We start from the raw sequence: 13,796 nt of genomic DNA on the forward strand, positions 1-13,796 counted from the left end.
GGTGAGGTAAATTCCTCCATATAGAATATTAAAATAACAACTTACCGGCGTAAAAACAGATGAGGAGTCTCTCCATCTCTTCACTCCACTGACACTGAGCGGCCGCCATATTTGTTTGAAATTTCTGATCCGAACCTCACCGGAGGTCACATGACTCGATACTCGCGTTCTGATTGACTTATCTCAAAAAGTTGCCAGAGATTATTAAAACCATTCAGAAAGAAACAATGTTGCCCAATCTCAATAGAAAAGAGTCAAAACGCAATTGCCCAGCAACATTGCCCCATGTATCATCACCATTAGGTGCCTCACTCAAGGCCATCCCATATTAACCTAACCGCATGTCTTTGGACTACAGGGGAAACCCATGCAGACACAGGGAGAACATGCAAACTCCGCACAGAAAGGCCCTTGCCAGCCGCTGGGTTCGAACCCAGAACCTTCTTGCTGTGAGGCGACTGTGCTAACCACTATACCACCATGCTGCCCGTATGCTAGTTAGAGAGCTGGATGTGAGATTTTATGCTAGTTAGCAAGGAGGCAAAGCCTATTATTTTGTAGTTGTGTGAAAATAGCACCAAGTCAATTTTGTGTGATAATCCAATTTATTAGAAACCAAAGAAAGTGTATATTTGGCTATATAATTGCCTCTTCCTGATTTTGGTCAGCATAAGCATAATTCTTAGCTATCAAGGCACCACAGCAATAACATTACCCTTATCACCTGACGTTGCACTACTTCTCTCATGTAAACCCCAGCTCCCCCTTACAAAATCCATTTTTTAAAAAAATATAAAATATTATATTTTGTTTACTGTACGTATCATTCTTAAAAAACCTATTTAATGCATTTTGTTCATGCCTTTGTGAAATAAGACAATGTTTTACTGCCTACAGTTGATAGGTGCCGTATATTTGGCCTCATATCTGTCCTGCATAATTGAAAGAGATATTGAGGTTCAGTGTTTGCTAAAGTCGCCATATTTCAGGCCACGCACCCTCGCTTATCTAAACGAGTACTGATAGAGCTGCAAGAGAAGAGTGAGAACCCAGCAGTACTGCTGCAATTTATTTTTCTGTCTTTCATGGCACAGTTTCAGGTCTTTGCTGTGGACTGTATCGTGCTGAGAACCAGTGGTTCCATCCATTGATGTGCGTGTGGGTGAGTGGGTGGGCTTCTTTCTACATGTATGTGTGTTTTGTTTAATAAGGCCAATAGGTGCAAGGTTGAAAAGGTGGTGCGGCTGTTGGAAAAGGAAATTTGGGAGGTCGCATTTCTTGATGTGAGTCAAAGTAGATGATGAAGAAGAGGGAGGAGGAGTTCAGATGGTCTTTCTGTAAGGCCCAGCTGCAGAGAGATGTTAACAGAGACACAGCGCACAGTGTGGGCAAACATAATGGTCCCAGTGATCCCAGTCTCTTTCTCATTCTCTCTCTTTTCAGTAGGACAGCTGTTCTTCCTGCCCCTGTGGGCAACAGGCCAGATGTCTGCAGGGGTCTTGCACACATGCATAGACACGTTGCAATTGCACAGGAACTTGCGCACGTATACACAGAGAGAAAACACGCAGCCACAGTCATCTGTGTGTCAGAGAAAAGGAAGTTAGAGAAACTCATCCAGACACAAAGAACTCGTCACATGGACTGCCCTTGAACTGTATTATTTTTAACTTTGAATCAGGTCTCACCTGATTTAACATACATTTAACAGAGAAGCTGAGCTCATAGCCAATGCTGTGACCACATAGGGCTGTTAGACTGACACGACTCCAGCATCATCATTCGCTTCTCTGCCTAGTGATACACTCTTAAAGTGAAAGTGTAGCCTTGGTACTGGGATCACAGGAATGGCAACAAGGCACTGCTCTTCAAATGACATAAACAGGCGTAAACACAGAGGGATGTTGAACACAAGTTCATGCAAGGGCATAGAGATACACTTACAAAAAAAAAGATCTTTTTATTTTATTTTTTTTACCTGAACTCAGAATGGGATCATTATTTCATTTGTTTGTTTGTTTATTGACTGATCAATGGTTTGACTGATCATTGATGATGGTAAAGCTCATGTTCAAGCACTATAAAAGATGCTTTAATTGTTATTATTAGTTTATTATAGTTTTAAGCCTAATTTAGTGGTCACTTGAATTGAATGGGTTTACTCAAAAGTTAAAAACATCTATACATAATGTCCACTTGAATTTGAACACTGATTTTAATAAAAGTAAGAAAAGTGCTGTTTATATCAAAAGCATTTTAACACAGTGTAACCTGTTCGGATTCTGTGGTCGTAAAGTTCAGGAATAAAAAAGCTTTCATGGTGTCTACAAATAAATGATGGTATAGATTGTAATTTCCTCTTGTGGAAAAAAACTAATGCATATGTGTTTGAAATCAAAAGGGGTCTCGGACTCATCTAGCAGGCAGCCGGTGAGAGGCTTTTCTGGATGGATAGATAGATAGATAGATAGATAGATAGATAGATAGATAGATAGATAGAGAACTTTATTGTCATTCACCTGTACATTCAGAATGCACATTTGAACAAAATTTCATTTCACTGGTTCACATCAATATAATTGCTGCATATAACTATTAACACAGTCCGATAAGCAAAATATCAAATTTTATGATTGGATACTTTATATATATATATATATAATCATCTCATTATCTCTAGCCACTTTATCCTGTTCTACAGGGTCGCAGGCAAGCTGGAGCCTATCCCAGCTGACTACGGGCGAGAGGCGGGGTACACCCTGGACAAGTCGCCAGGTCGTCACAGGGCCGACACATAGACACAGACAACCATTCACACTCACATTCACACCTACGGTCAATTTAGAGTCACCAGTTAACCTAACCTGCATGTCTTTGGACTGTGGGGGAAACCAGAGCACCCGGAGGAAACCCACGCGGACACGGGGAGAACATGCAAACTCCACACAGAAAGGCCGTTGCCGGCCACGGGGCTCGAACCCGGACCTTCTTGCTGTGAGGCGACAGCGCTAACCACTACACCACCGTGCCGCCATATATATATATATATAGAGAGAGAGAGAGAGAGAGTCAAAAGTTTGTACTCCCTGACTCATTCATATGTTTTTCTGTATTTTGACTGTTTTCTACATTGTAGAACAATACTGAAGACATCAAAACTATGAAATAACATCTCATCTCATTATCTCTAGCCGCTTTATCCTTCTACAGAGTCGCAGGCAAGCTGGAGCCTATCCCAGCTGACTACGGGCGAAAGGCGGGGTACACCCTGGACAAGTCGCCAGGTCATCACAGGGCTGACACATAGACACAGACAACCATTCACACTCACATTCACACCTACGCTCAAGTTAGAGTCACCAGTTAACCTAACCTGCATGTCTTTGGACTGTGGGGGAAACCGGAGCACCCGGAGGAAACCCACGCAGACACGGGGAGAACATGCAAACTCCACACAGAAAGGCCCTCACTGGCCACGGGGCTCGAACCCGGACCTTCTTGCTGTGAGGCGACAGCGCTAACCACTACACCACTGTGCCGCCCATGAAATAACATATAAAATGCTTATAAGTATCCACTGTTTACCTTCTGCTTACTACAGTAGTAAAGAATGGTTATGAGTTACTATAGCCTTCCTGAGAGCTCGAACCAATCTGGCCATTTTCCTCTGACCTCTCTTATCAACAATGCATTTGTTTCCACCCACAGAACTGTCACTCACTCACTCATTCGATGTTTTTTGTTTTTTGCACCATTATGTGTAAACTCCAGAGAATGTTGTGTGTGAAAACCCCAGGAGATCAGCAGTTTCTGAAATACTCAAACCAACACCCATGCTACAGTGAAAGTCACACTTTGAGATCACAATTCTTCCCATTCTGATGTTTGACGTGAACATTAATTTACTGAAGCTCTTGATTTGTATCTGCATGATTTTATGCACTGTGCTTCTGTCAAGGGATTGGCTGATTAGAGAACTGCATAAAACAGACAGCAGGTGGATGGGTGTTCCTAATAAAGTGGCCAGTGAGTGTATACGGAATTATGTGGTAAACAAAAAAGTGTTTCATATTTTAGATTCTTCAAAGTATACAGCGTTTACCCTGATGATGCTTTACACACTATTGGCATTATCTGAGCTAGCTTCATGAGGTACTGTAGTTACCTGGAATGCTTTTCAATTAACGGGTGTGTCTCGTCAAAAGTTAATTAGTGGATGAGTTTCTTGCCTTCTTAATGTGTTTCAGATCAAATAGTAAATAATACAAATACAGTAAATAGCCTTATTCCACACCACAGCTGTAGTAATCCGTATTATGTCAATAACCGCTCACGTAAGTAAAGAGAAATGACATCCATCATTACTTTAAGACATGAAGAGTCTTTTAATTCATAAAATAAAGAAAAAAACATTGATTAGAAGGTGCATCCAAACTTTTAACTGGTTCTGTAGATAGACAGACAGACGGACAGACAAGTGGCTGCATACCCAGTAAATAACTTTCAGTGGTATGGTGGGTTCAAATGTTAGGACCCACACCAGTTTATCTTAATAGGCCTGGAAAAACTAGCTAAAATAGGGCCTAATGAGGCCACTGTTAATTGATATATAACAATGAAGCCGATAATTTTCCAATATCAGCACATTTGTTCATTCTATACCACATCAATTTGCCAGCGCTAACACTTTTTATATATTAAAGAATGACACCTCGGACATTGGCGGTACGGTGGTGTAGTGGTTAGCGCTGTCGCCTCACAGCAAGAAGGTCTGGGTTCGAGCCCCGTGGCCGGTGAGGGCCTTTCTGTGCGGAGTTTGCATGTTGTCCGTGTGGGTTTCCTCCGGGTGCTCCGGTTTCCCCCACAGTCCGAAGACATGCAGGTTAGGTTAACTGGTGACTCTAAATTGACCGTGAATGTGAATGGTTGTCTGTGTCAGCCCTGTGATGACCTGGCGACTTGTCCAGGGTGTACCCCACCTTTCGAAAGTACAGTGGTGCTTGAAAGTTTGTGAACCCTTTAGTATTTTCTATATTTCTGCATAAATATGACCTAAAACATCATCAGATTTTCACACAAGTCCTAAAAGTAGATAAAGAGAACCCAGTTAAACAAATGAGACAAAAATATTATACTTGGTCATTTATTTATTGAGGAAAATGATCCAATATTACATATCTGTGAGTGGCAAAAGTATGTGAACCTCTAGGATTAGCAGTTAATTTGAAGGCGAAATTAGAGTCAGGTGTTTTCAATCAATGGGATGACAATCAGGTGTGAGTGGGCACCCTGTTTTATTTAAAGAACAGGGATCTATCAAAGTCTGATCTTCACAACACGTTTGTGGAAGTGTATCATGGCATGAACAAAAGAGATTTCTGAGGACCTCAGAAAAAGCGTTGTTGATGCTCATCAGGCTGGAAAAGGTTACAAAACCATCTCTAAAGAGTTTGGACTCCACCAATCCACCATCAGACAGATTGTGTACAAATGGAGGAAATTCAAGACCATTGTTACCCTCCCCAGGAGTGGTCGACCAACAAAGATCACTCCAAGAGCAAGGCGTGTAATAGTCGGCGAGGTCACAAAGGACCCCAAGGTAACTTCTAAGCAACTGAAGGCCTCTCTCACATTGGTTAATGTTAATGGTCATGAGTCCACCATCAGGAGAACACTGAATAACAATGGTGTGCATGGCAGGGTTGCAAGGAGAAAGCCACTGCTCTCCAAAAAGAACATTGCTGCTCATCTGCAGTTTGCTAAAGATCACGTGGACAAGCTAGAAGGCTATTGGAAAAATGTTTTGTGGACGGATGAGACCAAAATAGAACTTTTTGGTTTAAATGAGAAGTGTTATGTTTGGAGAAAGGAAAACACTGCATTCCAGCACAAGACCCTTATCCCATCTGTGAAACATGGTGGTGATAGTATCATGGTTTGGGCCTGTTTTGCTGCATCTGGGCCAGGACAGCTTGCCATCATTAATGGAACAATGAATTCTGAATTATACCATCAAATTCTAAAGGAAAATGTCAGGACATCTGTCCATGAACTGAATCTCAAGAGAAGGTGGGTCATGCAGCAAGACAACAACCCTAAGCACACAAGTCGTTCTACCAAAGAATGGTTAAAGAAGAATAAAGCTAATGCTTTGGAATGGCCAAGTCAAAGTCCTGACCTTAATCCAATCGAAATGTTGTGGAAGGACCTGAAGCGAGCAGTTCATGTGAGGAAACCCACCGACATCCCAGAATTGAAGCTGTTCTGTACGGAGGAATGGGCTAAAATTCCTCCAAGCCGGTGTGCAGGACTGATCAACAGTTACCGGAAACGTTTAGTTGCAGTTATTGCTGCACAAGGGGGTCACACCAGATACTGAAAGCAAAAGTTCACATACTTTTGCCACTCACAGATATGTAATACTGGATCATTTCCCTTAATAAATAAATGACCAAGTATAATATTTTTGTCTCATTTGTTTAACTGGGTTCTCTTTATCTACTTTTAGGACTTGTGTGAAAATCTGATGATGTTTTAGGTCATATTTATGCAGAAATATAGAAAATTTTAAAGGGTTCACAAACTTTCAAGCACCACTCTAAACCAACGCTTTCTTTCCAGTCATAATTCAGAAACAGTGCTGTGGCATAAAATGGCACTGTTCTACTTTTGCAACCTTTGCACTAGATAACTCTGAGTAATAGGCTGCTTCAACTTCCTGAGCTGATGTCAGGATGTTGGTTTTGTCCTGTGTTCTTACCTGTATGTGTTTCCATGTGCAGGAAACTTGACATTTACAGTAAATCGATACTAAGTGTACACAGTATATCCAACCACACATGCTATGGATTAGGCCATTTATACTGACATAGGACCAATTGTACATACCCAAATCCTTAACTGTTATAGTAAAATGAGCCAAAGTGGTCTCAGATCAGCTAAATAAACAATATAATATTTCAAAATTTCAGTGTAGAGATTTACACTGCAGCATGAGATGGCTAAATCTCTGTTTTCTGAGCTCACCAAACCGACATCTGTTTCCCTGAATGGAGACTTGGCTAGTCTTCCCATGAATAATTGAGAAATGTCTAAACCATGCCATGCTTATTAATTATTAAACCACACCAGATGTATGTCCAGTTCTTTTACTGAAGGACAGATTTTGGGTCAGCAAAATTATCGGGGTGCATTCTTTTTCATCTGTCATCAGCAGATGTTAAAAACAGCATAGCCCAAAGGTGGGATTGACCTCGCTCAGCTGTAGGATCTGAGCCAAATGGCTGACTTACTGCCAGACAACATGCAAAGCTGCTTTCTCCTTGGTCATGTCCTACAATTGTGAGAACGCAGCACACATTTTGTAAAGGTTAATGGTAAATTGAGACGAAGAATTTTAGTCAGACATGCTGAAGGTATTCTGGCCTTGAATTCTTTAAGACCATGTTCTTTGGTGGGGGCAGAAAGACAATGCATGTGTGTGCATATTCATTCCTGACTCACCCATGGAGACCAGCCAGACTCTCAAGAAAACAAATTACTGCTCTTATTGCTGCTGTGCAATCTTCAGTCAATTAGCTTGGAGATGAGTTCAGTAAGAGTGTTAAGGTTCTCATTACAGGCCTTGATTGATAAAATCCCTGCTCTGGATTTTGTCTCAAAGAGGCATCCTTGTATCTTGCGAAGCAGAAGGCACAATTTATGCTAATCATACATATGTGCTTTAAATATGTCCTGCACTCCCATTCGAGCAAACCAGTTACATATCCACTCAACAAGACTCCAGGAAGGGTCACAAAACATTGAGTCATGCCAACGGTCAGGACAGAAGAGCAGACCCAGAGCAAAGGCACCTCTAACTGGACATGTAGCCTCTTTTCTTCCAGGCAGAAGAGAAGCAGAGGGCATGAGAGAGCAATAAGTCAGCCAGACGGCCGCCGCTTAGAGTACAAAATAAAAAAGAGGCATATCAAATGAATGACAAAGAGGGAGAGCCAGCCAGACCCAATTACTTAACAGTCTTTCAGCCTTGGCTGGAATCCAAGAGATAGAGTGTGAGAGAGAGAGAGAGAGAGAGAGAGAGAGAATAGGGCCGTGCAAGCATTTGAGAGAAATGGTGAGAGGAAAAAAAGACAAATCATTGCTTTGCATAATGTCACTCAGTGTGATATTTCGTGTCACCTTCTTTGTGCCTGCAGGGTTTCAGCTCTGCTTGGCTAAAACCTTGGGGAAAAAAAAAACCCACAGTAAATCTTATGCTCTAAGAGGTACTGGAAAGCAATAAACCAATCAATATTGGGCCTTGGGATTGGCTGATGGGAACAGGAAGAATCACACGTTGTTTTAAACAATTACCCAAAATCAATGCCTCTCACTGGTCAATATAGGATTCTAGAGAAGAAACCCTTCCTCATACTGTCCAGTCAGTGCTTACAATGCTGTAGGGTGTATTTAATCATCTCTCCAATAACAGCGATGACAATTTCCAAAGATTTGTCAAAGGATAGCTTCATGTCTCTTACTACTGTCAGCTTGGCCGCTTGGAAATTTTGTAAATTGACCATCATGTTTTTGTACATTATCTTTTTTTTTTTTTTGGCTCTCAGCTGAACAATTGGCTAATATTTTTTGGCTGCTGGCCCAAACCTTTCAGATCCCTGCTCTAGTGCATGCTAAAGACTCCACTTTATATAACCTCTCACGGGTGTGCATGAGTTATGCTTGGACTTACCATTTCTAACAGGGCATTTATCAGATGGATCAGAAAAGCGAGATCATTAATATCACAGTATTTGCTCCTAGACAGAAATGAAATCAGATGGAATGAATAAGGAGACTTCTAATAACTTAAACAGCCTCCAGAGCCAAAGTTCCCAGTCATCCCATCTCTTAACTTTCATCAGATATTTCAGCAGTCACAAATCATGGTCAGATATGCTAGGTTAATTATTCTTATGCTTATCTGCAGCTGACAGTACACTAACAGTCTATAGATTATGATTAGGGATGCATTAATAACATTTTTTTAGACTGAGTACATGCTTTGTGGAACTGGTTGACACTTATACTAAGAGTAATGTTCCAAATATTAATCAGTCAGAGGCATCACAGAATATAGTATTGACTCTGGTTATGTTTCCCAGTGTGCACAACTATCATCAGCTAGTTGGTTGGGTTTAGAGCTGGCTCACTCATTGGTTAGGACTTCATTGCCGGGACAGAAGGCCATGGTATTGTGTGTTTATGTAGGAAGTGACTAGGGCTGCTCAATATTGGAAAAAATCAATATCACGATTTTTTCAGTAAATATCGATATCGCGATTTTTAAAACGATATTTATACACCTTTTTTTAAAGCCTTGATCATCAACACCTGAGGCACCGGGCCACATTTTTATAGTACAGGCCTCATAGGCTACCTGTCAACCCTTCCTGTTGTACCCTGAAACGCCTTTTACTTAAACTATTTACTGTGCAAGCGCGTACTTTGCATAGGTCCGATAGCCTGCACAAGGCTCACGTTCTCCTCACTCAACATTTCCGATCACAGAGTTTGGAGCCAGTGCTGGTATTACCAGTGATTACTGCGTAACGTCCACACTGGCTCGTAGCCAGCCAAGGATAAAATCTCTCTCTCACACACACACTACAACGTAAGCTTGTGTGTTGTTAAGACACCAACATTAAAACACGCACACACACGGACTGGCCATTGGGAGTAGCGGGAGTTTGTGGGCCGGCGGAGAAAAAAAAAAAAAAAGTTGCGCGCTGGCCTTTAATATGATAAGCAATGTTAACAGTTTCTTTAAGAAACTGTTAACATTGCTTATCATATTAAAGGCCAGCGCGCAACTGTAATAAACAATGTTAACAGTTTCTTAAAGAAACTGTTAACATTGCTTATCATATTAAAGGCCAGCGCGCAACTGTAATAAACAATGTTAACAGTTTCTTAAAGAAACTGTTAACATTGCTTATCATATTAAAGGCCAGCGCGCAACTGTTTTGTTTTTTTCTCCGCCGGCCCACACTGAACCACCGGGAAAACTCCCGCTACTCCCGATGGCCAGTCCGTGTGTGAACACGCACAATATAGAGACAAGTCCTTAAGAATTAACATACATGAAAATAGCTCAGCGGCATGTAAACATTCCCTGAAAGTGTAGGTGGCACTGCGGCTAGATGCTACGTGAAATGGCACAAGGCAAACACCATGCTTCGCTCAGTCAACAGACAAAATCCACGAACCCAGTAGTCCTCCTACTACTGTGGGTTAGTGTTCTGTGGCCAAAAACACCCTACGCACAGTCATTCCAAAACATCCCCACTAGTTGCAGGTTATGTCTCAAATACAGATATGCGTTGTGGATTAAGCGATCTATTTTCAAGCATCAGGCTTCTCTTCCTTCATCTTCCAAATGTGGACTCCGCTATCTTTTTGGCATGTCAGCATTGAAATACCATTTGCAGAGATATTTCACTCGAAAAGTAAAAGCAACACATGATTAGGGCTACATGATTAGCAGGGGGACACCGTTTTAAGCGCACGGAATTTTAAAAACAATGTAATTGCATCTGAGTCCGTCTACATCGCGCAATAAACCCGTCCTTAGCAGAACCTACTTCAAAGCATGATGCTAGCTGCAGATGCACAAGTCAAAATCAAATGAACCCAAGTAAACATGCCGCGGCGGGCAGCATTAATAACCAAATTGCCTTACCTTAAAACGCTGCCTTGACCACAGGACGACTCGCAATTATTCCACTTAAATCCACACGGTTTAACACATCTAACACAGCTAGCAAGCTGGATATGTGCTAATATTGTTGTGCTTGTTTTCTTCCGTAGATGCCATTTTTACATTACCCAGTCCCACATCCAAAAATATGACGTAAATATATGTTAATTGTATTATTATAACAATTAGCAAGCAAATCAAACAACATATTAACAAATCAATATATCAAATCACCCGACACGTATGAAAACAGAAGAATTGATTTTTTACTGTTGCGGAGATATCGCGGGAGTAGAATGGATGACGTATGCAAGGCTACGGTGTGCCTTAGGGGACAGAAGGGTTCGTTTTACCTTACTGTCACGTCAATGTTATTGTTGTTTTATTGCCATTGTAGAAATATTGTGCACATCCCTTTCGACAAATGACAAAAAATCGTTTCATATCGATATTATGAATTTTGATATCGTTTGACACCAATATCGATATCGCGATAAAAATACGATATATTGCACAGCTCTAGAAGTGACAGATAAATTAACCAAGTTAAATGAAGTGAATTAGCTAGCTATATTAGTGGCCAAGTGGTTAGCGCACTTGACCACTAAGCGAACGGTCCCCGGTTCGAGCCTCGCCTCGGACGGTGATCTGGGGCTCGCCTCCTGTCCACCCAGCAGTGAATGGAGACCTGGTGGAAACACTGGGGAAGTTAAAGGTGGCGAGGAAAGGAACTAGCCACCCTACCTCACCATGCCAACGGCCTAGACAGAGTGTGCTCTCTAACAGGCACTCCCCAACGTATATGGGACTCTTTGACTTTTGATTAGTCACGTTGGATCGAGTATTGTTGAAGTAAATAAGAGTGGATTTTGTTCTACTTTTGAAAAATGCTTCTGTACAGCTGTACACAAAGGAAATGTTTGCTTTCATTGCATTGGAATGTCTTGTTGTTGCTGACTGATAGCTGATAGTGGCTAATCATCAAAGATAATATCCTGGGTAAGAACTGTTATTTTCTCACTTAGCCAGTGTTTGTTGCTAGCAGAGGAGAACCGTCAGAGCCTTCTAGACCTTCAGAGAAGGCCCAAACATATCAGCATTTCAAATGTTATATTTAATTTCTTTCATTCGTTGATTTCATTCTAAATTTCATTATAATTGTTCTCTTCTAATTCTAATTTGGCCTCATTTCCTATCAAATTTGCTTCAGAAATGAACGGGTTCCTGTCCTGAAAACATTAAATCCAGTTATCCAGTGAGATCTTTTTGTTTGTTGTCTCCAGGCAGAAAAGAGTTTCGTGCTATCTCACTCATTGGTTAGGACTTCATTGCTGGAACAGAAGGCCATGGCATTGTGTGTTTATGTAGGAAATGACAGATAAATTAACCAATCAGATTTTGATTTATAGCGGGAGGGACCAAAAATGTATCGCCCTCAGCCTTCTCGAAGGCCAGTGTGAGCTTAACCATGAGTCGGTGCCATTAGCACAGCAGTGAAGTAACCTTCCAGCCGGTGTAACGTTCATCAGTAGTGTTAGTGAATGCTAGTAAAGCGGTAAAGCCAGTGCTGTCGAGAGCAAGTAGCACGGGCTAACAACCGAGAAACTAAGATTTCTGTCTCCAGACTCTTCTTCCATGCACGCATACATGTCAACCTATATGGAATGTCCGTATTTTATACGGATTTGATTCAATAAACGTAGTATACGGGCGTACAAATAAAGTTATATGGATTCTTTAAAAAAAAAATCAATATTTATTTAGAGCTATAATCAATTCCCACGATGATAAAAGAGCACATAACATTTACAAACGTACTGTACACCACAGAAAGCACAAACAGACAGTAGAGAGTCTTATGAAATCGCGCATTATCTTGTGGTAGCGAGACTTCGTTCCACTTTTGATCATGCGCACACCGCATTGCGAGAATCCCGCCAACCGGGAAGTAACATTTTGTTTGAAACGTGTATTTCCACCTGATCGACTTTCACTAGCGACTGAAAAGATTCTGAATGGGCACTCCGGCAAGATCAACACAGACACTTGCTGTGACATGCAGCCTAGTGAGGTATTGGTACAGAGTGCTAAAAAAGCTGTCATGGAGTACAATTCAGAACATTAGAGTGACACTTTGTGTTTTTGTCAAACATTGGAGCTTTGTATTCATTCTGAAGGTTTATTGTTATTAATATTGAATAAAAAGTAACTTGGATATATCATTGTTAATTATCATTCAAATTTTAGATAAATTATTTTAATTTGCATCTTATAAGGATTTTATAAGGGAAATACGGATTTTGGAGGTTGGTTATACAGGTTTGATTGACCAAAGGTTGACATCACGGGCGATTGCTCTAAGACAACGAGGGAGGCTCAGCCTCCTCTAAAAATGACGAACATCGTGTAGGATGAATTGCACTAGGCTTATGTTATAGCCGACCTTATAACATTGCTATTTCAGATCCAGAATCATAGAAATATATGTGCTCAACCCAACTACAGTGGGAAATCATTCCGTTATAACTTTCCCCAGTTCGCCTAATGTGTGCATGAGTTTTTCCCCCTTGTGACAACGCGATGCAGCCCAGCCTCAGTGGACTTCAATGGCATTTGGGAGCTATGCGCTTTCAATATCAAAATGCAAGACGATTATTGGACAAATACTGCGAAAACGCCCGCCCCACGGACTCCCAGCCTCAGTGGACTTCAATGGCATTTGGGAGCTTTCAATATCAAAATGCAAGACAGTTATTGGACAAATACTGCAAAATCGCCCGCCCCACGGACTCCCAGCCTCAGTGGACTTCAATGGCATTTGGGAGAGATGCGCTTTTCAATCTCAAAATGCAAGACGGTTATTGGACAAATGCTGCGAAAACACCTGCCCCACAGACTCCCAGCCTCACAGTGGGAGGGACATGGCAAAGCTTTCCGCGAGGAGACTGGTGATTGGTGAAAGCGGCCGGATATTTTCTTTGATTGACAGCTCGTTTCAAATATAGACAGGCAGCGGTGAATTTCAGTTCAGTCCCATGCGGATTCGCAAGTGGTGTGG

General features: G+C 41.4%; 1 protein-coding gene across 4 annotated transcripts in view; it reads left to right on the plus strand.

Moving 5' to 3' along the window:
* The window catches only part of zmp:0000001168 (signal-induced proliferation-associated 1-like protein 2), a 182,821-nt gene that overhangs the window by 40,280 nt on the left and 128,745 nt on the right, over nt 1-13,796 (plus strand). Inside the window, exon 2 of one of the 4 annotated variants that reach the window (XM_060912400.1) lies at nt 1,095-1,162. The exons of the other annotated variants lie outside the window; for them this stretch is intronic. The gene's annotated coding sequence lies outside the window, so the exon portion shown is untranslated. The remainder of the gene's footprint in view (nt 1-1,094; nt 1,163-13,796) is intronic. 4 annotated transcript variants of the gene reach the window in all.

Source organism: Neoarius graeffei, chromosome 28 (genome assembly GCF_027579695.1).
Source record: "Neoarius graeffei isolate fNeoGra1 chromosome 28, fNeoGra1.pri, whole genome shotgun sequence".
Lineage (NCBI taxonomy): Eukaryota > Metazoa > Chordata > Actinopteri > Siluriformes > Ariidae > Neoarius > Neoarius graeffei.